Genomic DNA, 16,710 nt, shown 5'->3' with positions numbered 1-16,710 from the left:
GAGTCCTGGACCTAGAGGCTTGCTTTCTCACTTTCCCTCTCTCTTACTCTCTCTCTCTCTCTGTCCCTCTCTTGTCAAATTAAAATAAATAAATAAATAGAGTTAAATAAAAGAATTTAAAAAAAAGAAATGACTGAAAATTTCCCAAATAAAATGGGAGAGAAATTTTCCAACTTAAGATGTTCAATGAACATCACGCTCAAACAGAGGCACACCCCGTCAAGCTGATAAAAAGTCTGAAGAATATTTTGTTGAATGCAGAGTCCCAGATGTATAGCTCACAAAACAAAAGATCAAACTAAAACACAAGCACCAAACTGGCTCTGGTAAGTTTCTTAAGACTACTAAGACTAGCGAAACTTCTACGTACTTAAAGTAGAAACCATTCAGTCTTTTAGGCAATCTAATTTGGAACTGTTAACTTAAGTCAGAAAATGTGTCTCATGAATACATTAAGGAAAAACAATTGTGAAGGAATGGTAGTATCCATGAGAGTTGGAGTTGGAGCTTGAAGAGGCGGAACTCTCAGGGTTTGCTTTTTTTTTATGTGGACCATAATCCTGAAATCCATGAGGAGAGTGATTTCTGAAGAAACTGATGATAGGGACCAGCAATTAGTGTAATGGCTATGTCGCTGAACTCCCACATAGTCAACTGTGGTTAGAGTCCTAGACCCAGTGGCTTAAACTCACGCCGGGTACATGTGCGTGCATGCCCAAGATCCCGAGAGGAGAATGGAGGAGAAGGGACTGCAGCTTGGTCATCCCCCCTGGGGGGTGATTTCTCACTTTTTCTCTGTTTCTCTCTGTTTTTCTGGCAAGTGCACACGCCCTATAGCAAAATCTAAAAAAAAAAAAAAAAAGAAAGAAACTGGTGATAAAGTTGTTTAGACCAAGTGGCCACCATGAGATTGTTTTAGAGAAGAAGGGCTTGCACCATGAGAGCTGAGATCTAGTGATTTCAGGGATAAAAGCAATGAAGATGCTCTACTAAGAAGTCACCCTGCCTCCACACACTGAGTGTCTAGACAGGTCTAAGTGAAAAGTTGCCAAAATCAGAATACTATTTGGGTTCTCATATTCCTTAACTCCCACTGAATCTGCCACACAAAGGGAGAAAAATGCAATGCCAAAGAGCTTGCTGACCACATTCTCCTGTACACCTCTGATCGCTCAGATTGATCTTCTAGAAATTAGAGAGAAATGAATAACCCATCAGATGACTAGAAATCACCACAGGGGCACAAGAAATATGCGAAACCAAGATAATACTTCTTCCCCAAGGGAAAAGAATAACTCTTCATCATCCACAGACAGTACAATGGAACTCATGGAAATGTCTGATAAAGAATTTAGAGTATTCATAGTAACGAAGTTAACAGAGATGGAAGAGAAGAGAGAGACAGTGAACACCAGAAGAAAAAGGCTGATGAGTTCCAGAAGGTGAGGAAATTCTTGCGAGAGCTGAAAGAGAAAATACACACCATAAAAATATAATCAAATGAAACTGTTGGAGATGAAGGCTATAACACAAGAAGTTAAAACCTCCTCTGTAAGTATTAAAAGCAGACTAGATCATACAGAAAATCGAATCTCAGATTCTGCAGGAGACAGAATCGCTGGACTAGTAAAATCCACCACGAAGACTGAGAAAATAGCCCTAAAAAATGAGAACAATATACGAGAAATACTAGATACCATTAAACGTCCAAACATCTGGATAATAGTATCACAGAAGGTGATGAGACTAAATAAGAGCATTGACAATCTATTCCATGAAATCCTAGAAGAAAACTTTCCAAACATAGAGAGGGATTCAAAGAGGCAGACCTAAGAAATAAAAAGAACCCCAAATAGAATCACCCCAAGAAGATCTTCTCCAAGACACATTATAGCCAAAATGACCAAAACCACAGACAAAACCAAGATACCCAGACTGGTAAGAGAGAAACATCAAGTTACTTACAAAGGATATCTCATCAGGCTAACAGTGGACCTCTTGTCGGAAACAATGCAAGCAAGGAAAAGAATGGGAAAATATACTCAAATTATTGAGTGAAAAACAATTTCAACCAAGAATACTATATATCTGGCAAGATTATCCTTCATATGGGAAGAGAAGACAAGAACATTCTCAGATAAACAAAACCTGAAAGAATTTACCAACACCAGACCAGCTCTCCAGGAAGTTCTGAAGGGAGTGCTATCCCAGGAAAACTAAAGTCAGACACACAGAAATAAGAGTTCTAAAACAACTAAGAAAATGGCCAGCTTAATGGTAGGGACAAGTCCAGAGTTATCTTCCAGAATTTAAATGGGAAGATTGGACCACAACAGAAGATAAAGTACATGAGTTTGAATTGGTGAAATAGAATTTTAGGACTTTTGACTAAAACATTACTGATCTTCTATGCTTTGTTTTCCATTGTTAAGGAGTTTTGTCTTCTCTCGAGTTATGGACAGGTCCATGTACCTACTCTTCAAACAGAATCCTAATCTCTTACCTGGATTTAAGTATTAAGCAAAGTTCTCTTAACATTTTTTGACTTTGATTTATTAAAGCTAAAACTGCCTTTCTTGAAATTAAAAAAATGTATTTAAAAAATACCTATTTAGTGACCACAGTAAGCTATATAGCCTCAGCTATGTGCTATTTTATAGTAGTTCTACCCACTGAGTTTCATGACTAAAGTCAACTTTTGTTCACAGATATGTATATATCAGCTGAACTTACTATTGAAAGTATTTAGATTAAGATATTTTGTGAATCAATACAATGTAGAAAAGAGTATAAAGGAATGGAAAGCAACTGCAGGTACCAGAGACAGGGTGGGAGGAGGATGAGAAATAGCAGAGGGTGAGAAATAGGAGGACAATATATATATATATGTATATGTATATATATAATATATATATATATATGTATCTGGAAAATCACATTTTGTATGCTGTGGTGATGTTCAGCGAAAGTATATAAAATAAATTAATTAATTTTTAAAAAGGGCTTAATTCCAGAGATAATTAAGATAGGATGGGGGGAGAGGAATAAAAAAAAATGGGGTTTTTTTGGAGAGGTTTTCGCTATACGGCACGTGCGCTCGCCAGACAGACAGAGAGAGACATAGAGACAGAAAGCGAGAAATCACCCGCCAGGGGGGATGGTCACACCGCAATCCCTTCTCCACCATTCTCCTCTCGGGATCTTGGGCACGCACGCACGCACGCACACGGGCCCGGTGTGAGTTTTAAGCCACAGGGTCCGGGACACGAACCGTGGTCGACTACGTGGGACTCCAGCGACATAGCCATTACGCTAACTGCTGGTTCCCAAAAAAAATTTTTACCTTGGAAAAAGAAAACTCTTTTTCCCATAATAAAAAACATCATTTCAAAAAAACTATGTTTTATAACCAAGAAAATGGCTACCAAAATGGCAGAGATAAATCTACAAATATCAATAATAAGGATGAATATTGGGACCAGCAGGTGGTGTGGTGGTTAAGGCGCTGGACACTCCCACATGGCCGACCATGGTTTGAGTCCCAGACCTGGTGGCTTGCTTTCTCACCTTCCCACCTCTACCACTGTCTCTCTCTCTGGTCAAATTAAAAATAAATAAATAAATGAGTGGATAAATAAATAATTTAAAATTTAAAAAAATAAGGATGAATATTAATGGATTAAATTCTCCACTTAAAAGTCACAGACTCGGGGCCAGCAGAGATGGTGTGGTGGTTAAGGCACTAGACTCCGACATGGCTGACCGTGGTTCAAGTCTTGGGCCTGGAGGCTTGTTTTCTCACTTTCCCTCTTTCTCTGTTTCTCTCTGGTGAGGGAACATGCTCTATAGCAAATGTTAAAACGTACTAACAATAAATAAATTTGAATCATTCATAAAACAAAGACACAGACTGGCTGAATGGATTTAAAAAAAAAAAAAAAAAAAAAAAAAAAAAAACAGGAGCCCTCTATATGGTTGCCTACAGAAATGCACCTCACAGATAAAGACAAACCCAATCTGAAAGTGAAGGGCTGGAAAAAAAGATATTCCAAGCAAAGAGAAATCAAAAAGAGGTTGGAGTTATGATACTGATTATCAGGCTATCAAAACAGACTGTAGGACTAAACTGTAAGAAGAGATAAAAGAAGGACACTATATAGTACAAAAAAGGCTAATTCACCAAGAAGATTTAATAAGTATCTACACATCCAACAATGGATCACCCAAACACATTAAAGACAGACTGTTAGATCTAAAGGGAGAGAGAGACCGCAGCACACCAATTATTGGGGATCTCAACAACACCTCAATGTCCTCTTTGGATAGATCATTTGAGCAAAGAAAAAAAGGCAACATTACAACAGACACAACAGAAATACAAAAGATCGTGCAAGACTATGATGAAAGACTATCCACCAACAAACAAGAAAACCTGAATGAGATGGACAAATTTCTTGACATATATAATCTACCAAGACTGAATCAGGAAGAGACAGAAAGCCTGAATAGGTTCTTAGCAAGCAATGAGACTGAGTCAGTGCTCAATAATCTCCCAACAAAGAAAAGTCGAGGTCCCAATGGCTTCACTTCTGAATTTTACAAAATCTTTAAAGAATAGCTAACCCCTACTCCACTCCACTCAAACTATTTCTAAAGATCCAAAAAGAAGGCGCCCTCCCAAAAAAATCCAGTGGGAAAAAGAAAATCTCTTCAGCAAATGGTGTGGTTGAAGCTGCAGATACAGAACCTGCAGATATGGAACCCATGGATGCGGAGGGTCAACCCACAGACAGCACAATCCACAGCTTCATGCATACAGTGGGGGCCTTCGAATATATCTCTAGCACATAAAGGGGGACAACTGTACCATGCAAACCAAAAGCATAAAAAGGTGGCATGCTGTGTTAATTTCAAATAAAGTAGACATCAAGAAAAATAGTACTACTAGTAATAAAGCAGGATATTTCATAAATGATACAAGAGCCAGTTCATCAGGAAAAATGTAACATTCATAAATATTTTAGTAATAGCTTCAAAATTCAGGAAGACAAACTGACAGAATCAAAAGGAGAAATAAATTTATAATAACACCTAAAAATTCTAACATCTGTCAGCAATTGAAGGAACCACTAAACAATAAATCAGTACATAAAAGATCTATAACACTATCAGTCACCTTGCCTAGTTCACACAGACAACTACCCCACCTTCAAAATATACCTTCTTTTAAAGTACACATGACACACATTCACTATGATGGGTGGGCTCAGGAGATCAGTGTATAAAACCAAACTTCTTCAGATTCACAAAGATGAAGATGACCCCAAAATGATCACTTACAAAAGTCAAAATCAGTCCAATGCCAGGGAAAACTGCTCAAGTCAAGCAATCTGCAGACAGCAGGGAAAGATGTTAAACGAGTATAGAGAATCTTCTGCTGGAATAGATACGCTCTTAAATGGGCCTCAAATTTCAAAGGATTGGAATCTTACAGAACACATTCTCAGACCATAATGGGATTCAATTAAAGACCAGTAAGCTTCCACTTTCCATTTAGAATTTAACAGTGTGTTTCTACACAATCCACAGGTCAAAGAATCATTATGCTGCAAGACATTAATATTTTTATGTTTGTCTCTATTAGTAAATTATGAAACCCTAATCAAAAAGCCATAGTAGACATTACAGATTATTTATAATTCCTTTCTTAAGTCCCAGTCCCTAGTACAAATATTTCTACAAACTATTCTTTTTCAGAAAACCTGATTTCCTTCTACACAAACTTTCTTCTGAGTTCTTAAACAGAAGGAAGAGCTAAATCTGGTGACTACTCCCTTTATAAGTCTTTCTTTCTTTCCTTCTGTAACATTTAATTTGTTCTTCTACTAAATTTTCTGTTATCTTTTCCAATTCCTTTCCCTAATATTCTCTCTTCTAACTTTAGAAACCTATCAAAGTTCTTATGCTCATACAGCCCATAGTTATCTTTACTATATATTTGTTAAACTCCATATTTAAGGTATCATATGGTTTCAGCTATAACCTCAACACATTCAATGTAACTACAGGAATACACAACAGTCCTGTAATTCTTTTTTTTTTTAAGAGGTTTTTGCTATAGGACGCATGTGCTCACCAGACAGAGAGAGACAGAGAGATAGAAAGCGAGAAATCACCCCCTAGGGGGAATGGCCACGCCGCAATCCCTTCTCCTCCATTCTCCTCTCAGGGCCTTGGGCACGCATGCACATGCACCTGGTGTGAGTTTTAAGCCATGGGGTCCAGGACGCGAACCGCGGTCGTGGGAGTCCAGTGACATAGCCATTACGCTAACTGCTGGTCCCAACCCTGTTATTCTTCTAAAACTGATTCCCCTCTCAATTCTCCAAGATAACAGCATCTCAGAGCTTAGAGATTCTCCCCTCTTCTTCAACTCTGTCAAATCAATCCTTAAGCCTTATCTAGTTTTCCTTAAAAACGTGTTCTCATTTCCCTCTCCACTTTACTGGAAAACATGAAAAGAAGGGATGAACGGCTTATGAAAGGTACTTAAGCAACTGAATTTTTCAGAAACAACCTACACAGTCTGGCAGGAATATATTCTTCAAATACATTATTCTGTCTCTAAAACAAAATGGTATCTTCACCCGAACAAAAAAAGCTGAAGTGGCCACTCCAGGATAAACATCATTTTGGCTTTTGGCAAACTAATGATGCAGGGAGCTCTTAACTTTACTAGGAACTAGGTAGAATCGAGTGACAATTCAGATTTTACCATCACCAAAACTGAACTGTCGGCCTTATAAAACATAAGTTAAAGCAGTACTTCACAAACAAGCTCAACTGAAGACCTATTTCACTTGCTTTGAAATTTTCCATCAGTCATATGCAAATAGTTTTATAAAATACAATAAGATTGAATTTTAAAAAGCACTGGGGGGCCGGCAGGTAATGTGGTGGTTGAGGTGCTGGAGTCCCAAAAGGGGACCGTGGTTTGAGTCCAAGACCTGGCAGATGGCTTTCTCACGTTCCCTTTTTTTCTCTCTCTCTGGTCAAGTTAAAATAATAATATTAAAATAATAATTTACTAATAATAAACAATTGTTTAAATGAAATAAACAATTCTAAAAATAAAATCTTAGCCTAAAGGAAAAAAAAAAGAAATTGGATTGTTGAAAATGTCGACATTTTTACATGAAAAAACACAGAAAAAGTACATGATGACTTTTCTAACAACCCAAACCATCTCAAATTTTATAAAATTCAATAGATTACAATGATTCTGCCCAAGTCCTATCCATTTCCAAATGCTCACTTTCACTTTCTGTCCTTATCCACTGCAGGCTGCTGGCAGGCAGTTCACAGCACAGCACTAATAATGCTGACCACACTTCAAGGAGCACTGTATTAAAGGACTCACCCCAAGATTCCAAATGTCTCAGTCTTTGTAGACCTCTATCGGCCTGGTCTCTAATGAGCAAGAAAGAGGTTAACCAGAAGGTCTAGGCAGAAGTCTGGGACAGGGAATGAGAGAGAGACTAGATAATAAAACTTCTTCATGGAAATACTACTACACAAGGCAGCCGAAAACGGCCCCCATAGATACATGCTCAGACTGGAGCTGGCACCTTTGAAAAAGTTACAGCCATGAATCGCCTGCACTGGAAAATGTATGTGTGTGTCCGTGTGAGTACATGCATGCAGATGTCAATTAAATATCATGACCAACACATCTTAACAGGGGACCAGCAGATGACATAATGATTACATCACCGGACTCCTACATAGTAGACCATGGTTCAAGTCTCAGGTCCAGCGGCTTAAAACTCACGCCAGGCACATGTGTGTACATGCCCAAAATCCCAAGAGGAGAATGAAAGAGAAGGGACTGCAACATGACTCTCCCCCTGGGGGGTGATTTCTTGCTTTCGGTCTCTTTCTGGCAAGTGCACAGACCCTATAGCAAAAATCTCCGTTGGGGGTGGGGGGATAGATAGATGGAAGAAAACAATAGAATGGTAATTCTTCCTAAGCCTTTCTGATAAAAATCATACAGTTGAAAAAATACAGTTTACCTTGTCTAACATGTAATAGGCTCTTGACTAAGTGGAACCAAAAAGAGAAATAAAACTCAAAACAGATGTAAAACTTAAGACCACAGAGATGATCCTCAATGTCCTCCCTCAGTCACAGCCATGAAACATTCTAATTTATTTTAAGAACTGAACATTGACAAATCAATTTAACCACCAGCAGTAGCATTTGCAGAGACCTGGAGTTCAGCACCTGCTATGAATAAGTGAGACTGGCATTTTCAAAAATAAACTTCAACCAGGCAAACGGGGGGAAAAAACAATAATTAGCAGCTGCTAGATTTGTTCAGCTCATCCCAGCTCAGCAAGCTTCCTGAAGTCTTCAGTATGAAATTTCTTTCCGAGTTTAAGGGTGTGAGAAAATATATATGACTAGAGGGAACCAGCAGTTAGCATAATGGCTATGTCGCTGGACTCCCACGTAGTCGACCGCGGTTCGCGTCCCAGACCCGGTGGCTTAAAACTCACGCCAGGCAGGTGTGCGTGCGTGCCCAAGATCCTGAGAGGAGAATGGAGGAGAAGGGATTGCGGCGTCACCATCCCCCCTGGGGGAGATTTCTCACTTTCTGTCTCTATGTCTCTGTCTGTCTGGTGAACGCACACGCCCTATAGCAAAAATAATCTCTCCAAAAAGAAAATATATATGACTAGACAGCCTTTGAACACCCTTATCAGTGAAGTCTTCTAGAAAGGTTATAGGAATTTGAGAATGATTTTTTAAAATTATATTTTTTCTAAACCTGTTTGATGGTCTAAACAGTATGGTTTTACTGTGTACTGATCAGAGGCTCGATTTTGGCTCAGCTGTGTATACCAAAACTGTGAACGTCTAAAGGCTTTCTTCTGCCTGTCAGCCCTCAGCACACTCACATGACTGCACAATCCGAAATTAACTGCAGGAGAGTCCAAATAAACTAATAAGGATAAGGTCTTTTGTAAATCATCCGAAATCCAAACTTAGACAATAAAAGCCCAGATATTATTATAACAAATTCTATGCATTATGGGCAAAACATTGGAACTAGAAAATAGAGTTTACATGGGTTTTTAAATATTAGATATTAGCAATGTATTGATGCTGCCTCTTCCAAGTCGAAACAATTCCAGTTTTCCAACACTAGCTTAGCCAGAATCCAGGGAACTGCTACTATTCTATATTTATTCCTGCTATCTAACTAAATCCTCACACAGCCTTCGGTTCAGTATTACTAACCACCTCTCACCATGAAGAAGCTAGCTTGGAGAGTTCCAGCCTGGATCCCAATGCTAAACAATCACGTGCTGGAATTCACATCGAGGTCTACCCCATAGAGATGGGTTCTAGCCTACCTTTCTACTACACCACACTGAAAGGAAATGTGGGAAACAGCAATACTATTTTACTTCTCGAATTTTCATAAAAAGTAGCTAACTAATCGAGACCGCTCCCTAGTCAGGTCAAAAGAATGGCAGCCTGGCTCTACACCTCTTGTGATTTTCTGAGCTTTGTATATTATAAACCTGGTGAATCAATTAAGCCACTCAATCAAGAAAAGATGTGAACCAAATGCAAAGGCCATGAGAAAAGGTAGTTTTTCTTATTCATCTTTGCACACCCTTAACAACTACACACTGCCTTGTGTATGTAAATTCTCGGGAAAGTCGTGACACATTTTTCTACACAAAAATTTTTTATCTTCAATAGGCATCTCATGCCTTCGTAGACATGAATAAATAATCCATGAAAGGAAAGGAGGGAGGGAATTTAAAAGATAGGATTCAAGTAATATCAACTAACACTTCTACAAGGACAGAGTCTGACAATTCTAGAAAGTTCTTTCTCCACTTGCTAACAATCTCTAACTTTGTACTTCTAAAAAAACTATTCATCCTTCGAAAAGCTGAGGCCTCTCCTCTTTGAAGCTTTTTCTAAGAGGCCTCTCCTCTTTGAAGCTTTTTCTAAAACTCGCATTCTTACCCTCCACATTATAACATAAGCTGCTTTTAGTTCCACACTACTTATCACTGTATTCTACTGACATTGTTTGTTTACAGTCTTTTTTAACATAGTCTTCACTAAACAAAACCTTCAATGTCAAGGTATATCTTGGTCTTCTGTGTTCCTTAGTGACTGAGGCAGGAAGAAGCTAGAAAACGAAGTGTTGGTAAGGGAGCTAGAGCACCTGTCTATGGGACTAGATAGAAAAACCGACTGGGCAGAAAATTTGCCGTGGAAGGTAATACAGGCAGGGGATATCCGGGGGGGGATGTCTAGCTGATTAAGTCATGTCTGATACAGCCAGTAGGATAAATCAGTGGGTCCAGTTGCAATCGATAGAGCCAATGGGACAAAAGCAACCATGGGCCCAGTCAATGATCAACCAAGAAAAAAAACAATTAAAAAATTGTGTAAATCCCATGGAAAGTACTAGTAACTATTAGGAACCTTAAGCCACCCTCTCTCTTGCACCCAGCCAACTCCTACTTCTCAGGGGACCTCCTTTTACTTAATAAACTACCCCTTGCTTTAGCTATTGGCGTGTTTTGTTCAGTTCTTTGTCTGAAACACCAAGAACCTAGACATTGCTGAACCATCCTACACCATGACTAACATAGCATCTGGTACATAAAAGGGCCTCAAAACATTTTTTTGTGAATTAGAAAAGACTGCCAGAAGACCAACATCTGGAATTTTATATCTTTACTAAATAAATAAGAATATGGGTAATGAAACACTTAAATAGAGGGAAAAAAAAAACTTTAGCTACTACAATACTTCACAGTAAAGCCTCATTAACACAAACTACACTGACTTAAGACCCGATTATTACTTTATCTGGATTAACTGAAATTTACCTTGACAAATCATGTAGACAGAGGTGGGTGAGACACTAACGGCAGAGCCACCACAGAGTAAGAGCAGCCTGAAGGCACCATACTTGCCTGTTCTCCTAACAGAAAACTGAAGGGCCACAAAACAATTCTTAAATAAAAAGGAGTACTACTTTTCAGAAATAATAATAATAATCAAAAGCAAATCTAGTGTCCAGAGCAACAAGGGATCCGTCAGGAGCTGGTTGGAATTTATCAGATGTGGCCGGCCACACCTCGACTCACTTCCCACTCTCTGAGCAGGGTCTACCCTGAACATCACTCCTCAGTGCCTTCAATCACTTACACGCCCTCGCCCTCGTCAGGCAGCAGCGGAAAATAGGATGCATGCTTCCAGCTGGCATTTTAAGCAAAGGAATCTTCCCTTCTCACATTACCTTTGATTTTCCTTTTCACAGTTCGCCTCCCCAACCACCACCCCCACTTTTTTTCATTTTTATTTTTACCTTTTACTAGTGTTTCTTATTTATACTTAAATGTTATAGTCTTCATGATGTGCAATATGGTTTCTCAAAGCATGCATGCAGTGTGTGAAAATCAACTTATTCTCCCCTTTTAATGCTACTCTTAAGATTCCTGAGAAAATGCATCTGGATACAAAAGAGAGATGATTGAGTGGTTAGGAGGACAGCTCTGGGGTCTGATAGGTCTCCCTGAAAGTCCAATCTTATCACTGACTCACTAATGAATTCATTTCCAAGTCTTTGTTTCATCATCTATTAAATAAAACAACAGGACCTAGTAGATAATCAGGAAGATTAAGTAAGGTAATCCATGAAAATCACTCAATAAATTGTCACAATTATTATTCTCAGGCCACAGAGGTTAGCATGATGATGAACAGCATGAATCACACTGCCGAGTCTCAATCCCTACTCTGCCACATCCTGGCTACTGCAAAACTGCTTAACCCCCGGTGGCCTAATGACCACTGTATGGCATTCGTGGGAGAATTAAACATGTAATACATTTCATCAGAACAGTGCCTGACACTAAATAAGCTCTTAATAAATATCATCATGATTAACTATGCACATCTAGGAAAGAGTTCCTAACACATCAAATTTTTACATTTAAAAGGTGACAAATGTTATGAATAAGCAATTTTTGAAAGACTATCAATGGCCGCTAAAAATATTAAAATATGCTCAGTCTCATTCATTATTAACAGAATGAAAATTTAAAACAATAATTTCAACTTGTACTAAGATTTTCTAAAAATTTAAAGATAGTGTTAAGTGCTAATGAGAGAAGGAAAAAACATGCACTCCGAATGCACAAGTAATGGAAATGTGAATTCACACATTTTTAAAAGATGGTTTGGCATTATCTAGCCAAAGTATAATTGCTTCTTGACTCAACAATTCTTTTTTTTTTTTTTTGAGAGAGATTTTCACTGTAGGGCGCGTGCGCTCGCCAGACAGACAGAGAGAGACATAGAGACAGAAAGCGAGAAATCACCCCCCAGGGGGGATGGTCACGCCGCAATCCCTTCTCCTCCATTCTCCTCTCGGGATCTTGAGCACGCACGCACACGCGCCCAGCGTGAGTTTTAAGCCACCGGGTCAGGGACACGAACCGCGGTCGACTACGTGGGAGTCCAGCGACATAGCCATTACGCTAACTGCTGGTTCCCAACAATTCTCTAGAACTACATCCAAAAACAAAATATTTATAAAGTGGGCGAACATACAGGAAAAGAAACTGGGAATATCCCACGTGCCCATCAAGAGGATACTGGTTAAATAAATCACCGTATACCAACACAGAGGAACATAACCACTAAAAAATGATGGCAGGGAACCTGGCTGCTGCCTGAAAGGACAGTTGGTTGCCACCACCTTTGCAGCCGGCAGGTACCTGGGCTGTGACCATCTGCCTCCGCATTGCCCCCAGAGAGAGGAGTTGGGCAGGACTGACAATGTGTAAGAAAAAGTCGGCAGGAATTTCTGGTTCACATAGCTGCTGCTTAGAGTTGTGAAGAGACAATCAAGGCTGGAGGCTCTGGAGGAACTACGGCCACCACCCTTCTGGGGAAGAAGATGAAAGAAATTCTCCTTTGAAATTTGGAACCCCAGATTCCCACTATTGGATTCCAGCACCACCACACACCCCCACCACCCACAGAGGTACAATCAAACATTGCAGGGAAGTGCACGAGCATTCAGCCTCAGAAAAACATATTGGCTCCCCCATCCCCCACCTTGAAAGCGTTAAATGTTTCCCAAACACCTCAGAGATGAAAAAGTGTTAACTTGGTGTCTCACTGGTGCCTTAGATATTTTCATTGGAAAGGCCCATCCAAAACTCCCAAATGCTTTAGATATTCCTTCCCCTTCAACCTTTTTCTTTCCAAGTTACTTGATCTTTTCTTGGCTTCACTGTAGAAGGCTGACCTTATATTTTTCTAATTTCTTGCCTTTAGGCATAAATATTGTAACATCTGACAATGGTTGGCACCAAAACTAAGGACAGAATATGGCTAAGTACAGCAGCCAGACATGACATCCAGAGATAACAACAAAACAACCCAGGGACAACAGATGGATTGCCCCAATTACTCAAACATGGCCCCCACACCCCTTTCCTTAAAACCCAGTAAAAGCTCCTTGCCTCCAATCTTTACACGGATGCAACTGGCCAATGCACTTTCCTCATCTTGTCCCTTCCACTATCAGAAAGTGAATTAAGTTCTTATCTATCCACTTTCTCTCTGAGTTTGTGAATTCTTTCACAGCTCACAACAAAGGCCTCCTGTCCTATTGCAAAGGTCACCCTAACACATCCAAAGAAGGCTAGGGAGCTGCACTGTCCTGCCAGCAGACCAGCAGGTGGAGCTCCATTTACAACCAAGACTCCACAGACAGAGAGAGTAGGGGACAGGAGCAGAGGGCACACAGAGCACCCCAACCAAGCCCAAGACTGGGGATTTGGTCATTAACCCTTGTCTGGCAGGCAAGGCAGGCACGTACTCTCCCTCTCATCAGACTCAAGTCCAGGGAAAGGGCTACCTGCCCCAACTGTAAAAATGGAATCAATCTAAGTGCCTGATAACTGATGACTAGATTGAAAAAACATGGCACATATACACTATGGAATATTACTCAGTCATAAAGAATAGTGAAACTGTTATTTGATGCAAAGTGAATGAATTTAGAAGGTTTAATGCTAAGTGACATAAACCAGACTATAAAAGACAAACACTGTATATCTCTGCTTGAAAATACCAAATATCTGTACTCTATGGCAGAAAAGATTTAAAGATAGAATAGTAGAAAAGACAAGTGTAGATCAGAGATTTTATGGAGAAGGTAGAAAGCAGAGATAGTAGGGGCAGGTGGGAGGCACTCAGGCAAAAGATTTAGGATAAAAGAATATAAGGTTTTTTAATGAAAATTATATACATGATAATATCCTTGATTTGATTCTGTATCAGATTCTGATCCACACACATGTGCTTTCAAAAACCATAATGTACACCATAAAGATGCATAGCAATTAAATGTAAGTAAGAAATTATAAAATAACATTTTTACAAATAGTGAAGATCTCTCTCTCTCTATATATATATATACACACATATATATAGATATACATATATATATATATAGAAATGAAAATATATTCACCAGATGTCCTAAGAATAAAGTTGCAGAACAGTATTTATGAAATCACTTTCATTTTTAAATACAAATATCTCGACGTGCTTGGAAACATCTGGAAGATGTCAGTGACTATATTTGGCAAATGTGATGTCTACACTATTTTAATTCTTGCAATATGTTTGTACCACTTTTTATTTTTGACTTGATTAGTTAATTTATTTATTTACAGAAGCCATAATAACAATGGTTAAAAGCACAAATTCTGGCCAAAATCTGGATTTACATGTCTACCACTCACCCACAATGTGACCTATCTGACTCAATATCCTCAACTGTAAGGCAACAGCCAACATAAATACCACTTATACCAATATGCTAACAATAACAGTACCTGCTACATTACAGGGCCCTGGTGATCATTAAATGAGTTCACAAACACAAAGCCCCTAAAAAGATGCACAGCATGAAGTAAGCACTATTTATGAGATATATCCACTATTACTACTCTTGGGAAGCATTCTTTTTTCTTCCCCCAGCATGCACTTGACAGAAATAGAGTGAGGGAAAGTGAGAAATCACCTCCAAGAGGGGATGGCCATGCCACAACACTTCTCCATCCTCCCCTCGGGATTTTGGACATGTACACACACACACACACACACACACACACACACACACACACACACATCTGGTTAGATTTTCAAGGTACCAGGTCAGGGATTCAAATCATAGCCAGTCATGTGGAGTCCAAGACCTCAATTACCATACCACCTGCTGGCCTCTTTGGAAGCATTCCTAAGAGGCATTATGTCAACAAAGCCATCCTCCAAAAGTCCATCTAAATCCTAATGCAACAACCAAAACTATCAGTAAACAAGTGTATGGTAAGTAGACTGACTCTATTTCTGTTAAAACTGCCTGGGAACCTAGGATTCAGCTTCTAGCTCAACTCCTCCCTTGTCCTCAACTGTTCAAGATGTGAGGGAAGGAAGGCAAAAAGTTGACTTAGATATAGACAAAATTCTAATACACTAGTACAGTAACTTTACTATTTAAAATAATTTCAGATTGTTATAGCTGCCTCAGAAATACACAGCTGGTCAGTATATCCAGATCTAAAATACACCTCTGTACTAAAATATGAGCCTCTCTAAAGAAAAATTCCTTCAGAAAGTCTTCAGGCAGTCTCTTCAACACAGTCTTTAGCAGCAAATGGGATGTTATGGTTTAGATATTGGTTTATCCACCAAAGGTTCACATTTTAGAATTTGATCCCCATATGATGGTGTTGGGATGACTAATAATGATGGCTAGTGGGTGGCAATTAGATTTAGTGATTGGATCACAGAGGCACCAGCTTCATGAGTGGATTAATGCTATCCCATGACAGATCCTGTGAGTGCTAGCTCTCAGCAGAAGGGGAACTTCCTTCATCTGAATGTTATCCAATGCCATTTCTTTTCAAGTATTCTGTAACTCGCACGTCTCATCCATTTAAAAATGGTATCCTTCCTGGGACCAGCAGTTAGCATAATGGCTATGTCGCTGGACTCCCACATAGTCGACCGCGGTTTGCGTCCTGGACCTGGTGGCTTAAAACTCATGCTGGGCACGTGTGTGTGCGTGCCCAAGATCCCGAGAGGAGAATGGAGGAGAAGGGATTGCAGCATGGCCATCCCCCCTGGGGGGTGATTTCTCAATTTCTGTCTCTGTCTCTCTCTGTCCGGCAAGCGCACGCGCCCTATAGCAAAAACCTCTCAAAAAAAAAAAAAAAGGTATCCTTCCATCTGTCCCTCCCAGTGCCCCACCCACAAATTAATGATATGTATTGCATTTTCACCAAGACTTTAAAGTTTCATAACTTCATGAAGAACAGTGTTTTCCCCAACCATTAAAAACTCAAAGTTAGTGCACAGTGAAGACACCTGATACGTGCACTGAAATGCAAACACACACATACACACACACACATGTATAAGGCAAAAACCTGAAGTGAATCTGTTTTATTATCTACTCTCAGGTCATATAAGAGTTGCTGTATAGAACTCAAGGAAGAAAAATTCAATTAGCTTCCACTTCCAGGGAAAACCTTTGAGCCTTTGTGTGTGCGTGTGTGTGTGTGTGTGTGTGTGTGTGTGTGT

The 16,710-nt window shown here is 39.5% G+C and overlaps 1 protein-coding gene across 3 annotated transcripts in view; it reads right to left on the bottom strand.

Annotated features, from left to right (window-relative positions):
* The window catches only part of ATP6V1H (ATPase H+ transporting V1 subunit H), a 137,909-nt gene that overhangs the window by 65,282 nt on the left and 55,917 nt on the right, over nucleotides 1-16,710 (bottom strand). The window lies entirely within an intron of this gene.

This window comes from Tupaia chinensis, unplaced genomic scaffold (assembly GCF_000334495.1).
Source record: "Tupaia chinensis unplaced genomic scaffold, TupChi_1.0 Scaffold000046_3, whole genome shotgun sequence".
Lineage (NCBI taxonomy): Eukaryota > Metazoa > Chordata > Mammalia > Scandentia > Tupaiidae > Tupaia > Tupaia belangeri.
This window is presented reverse-complemented; position numbering and strand designations above follow the sequence as displayed.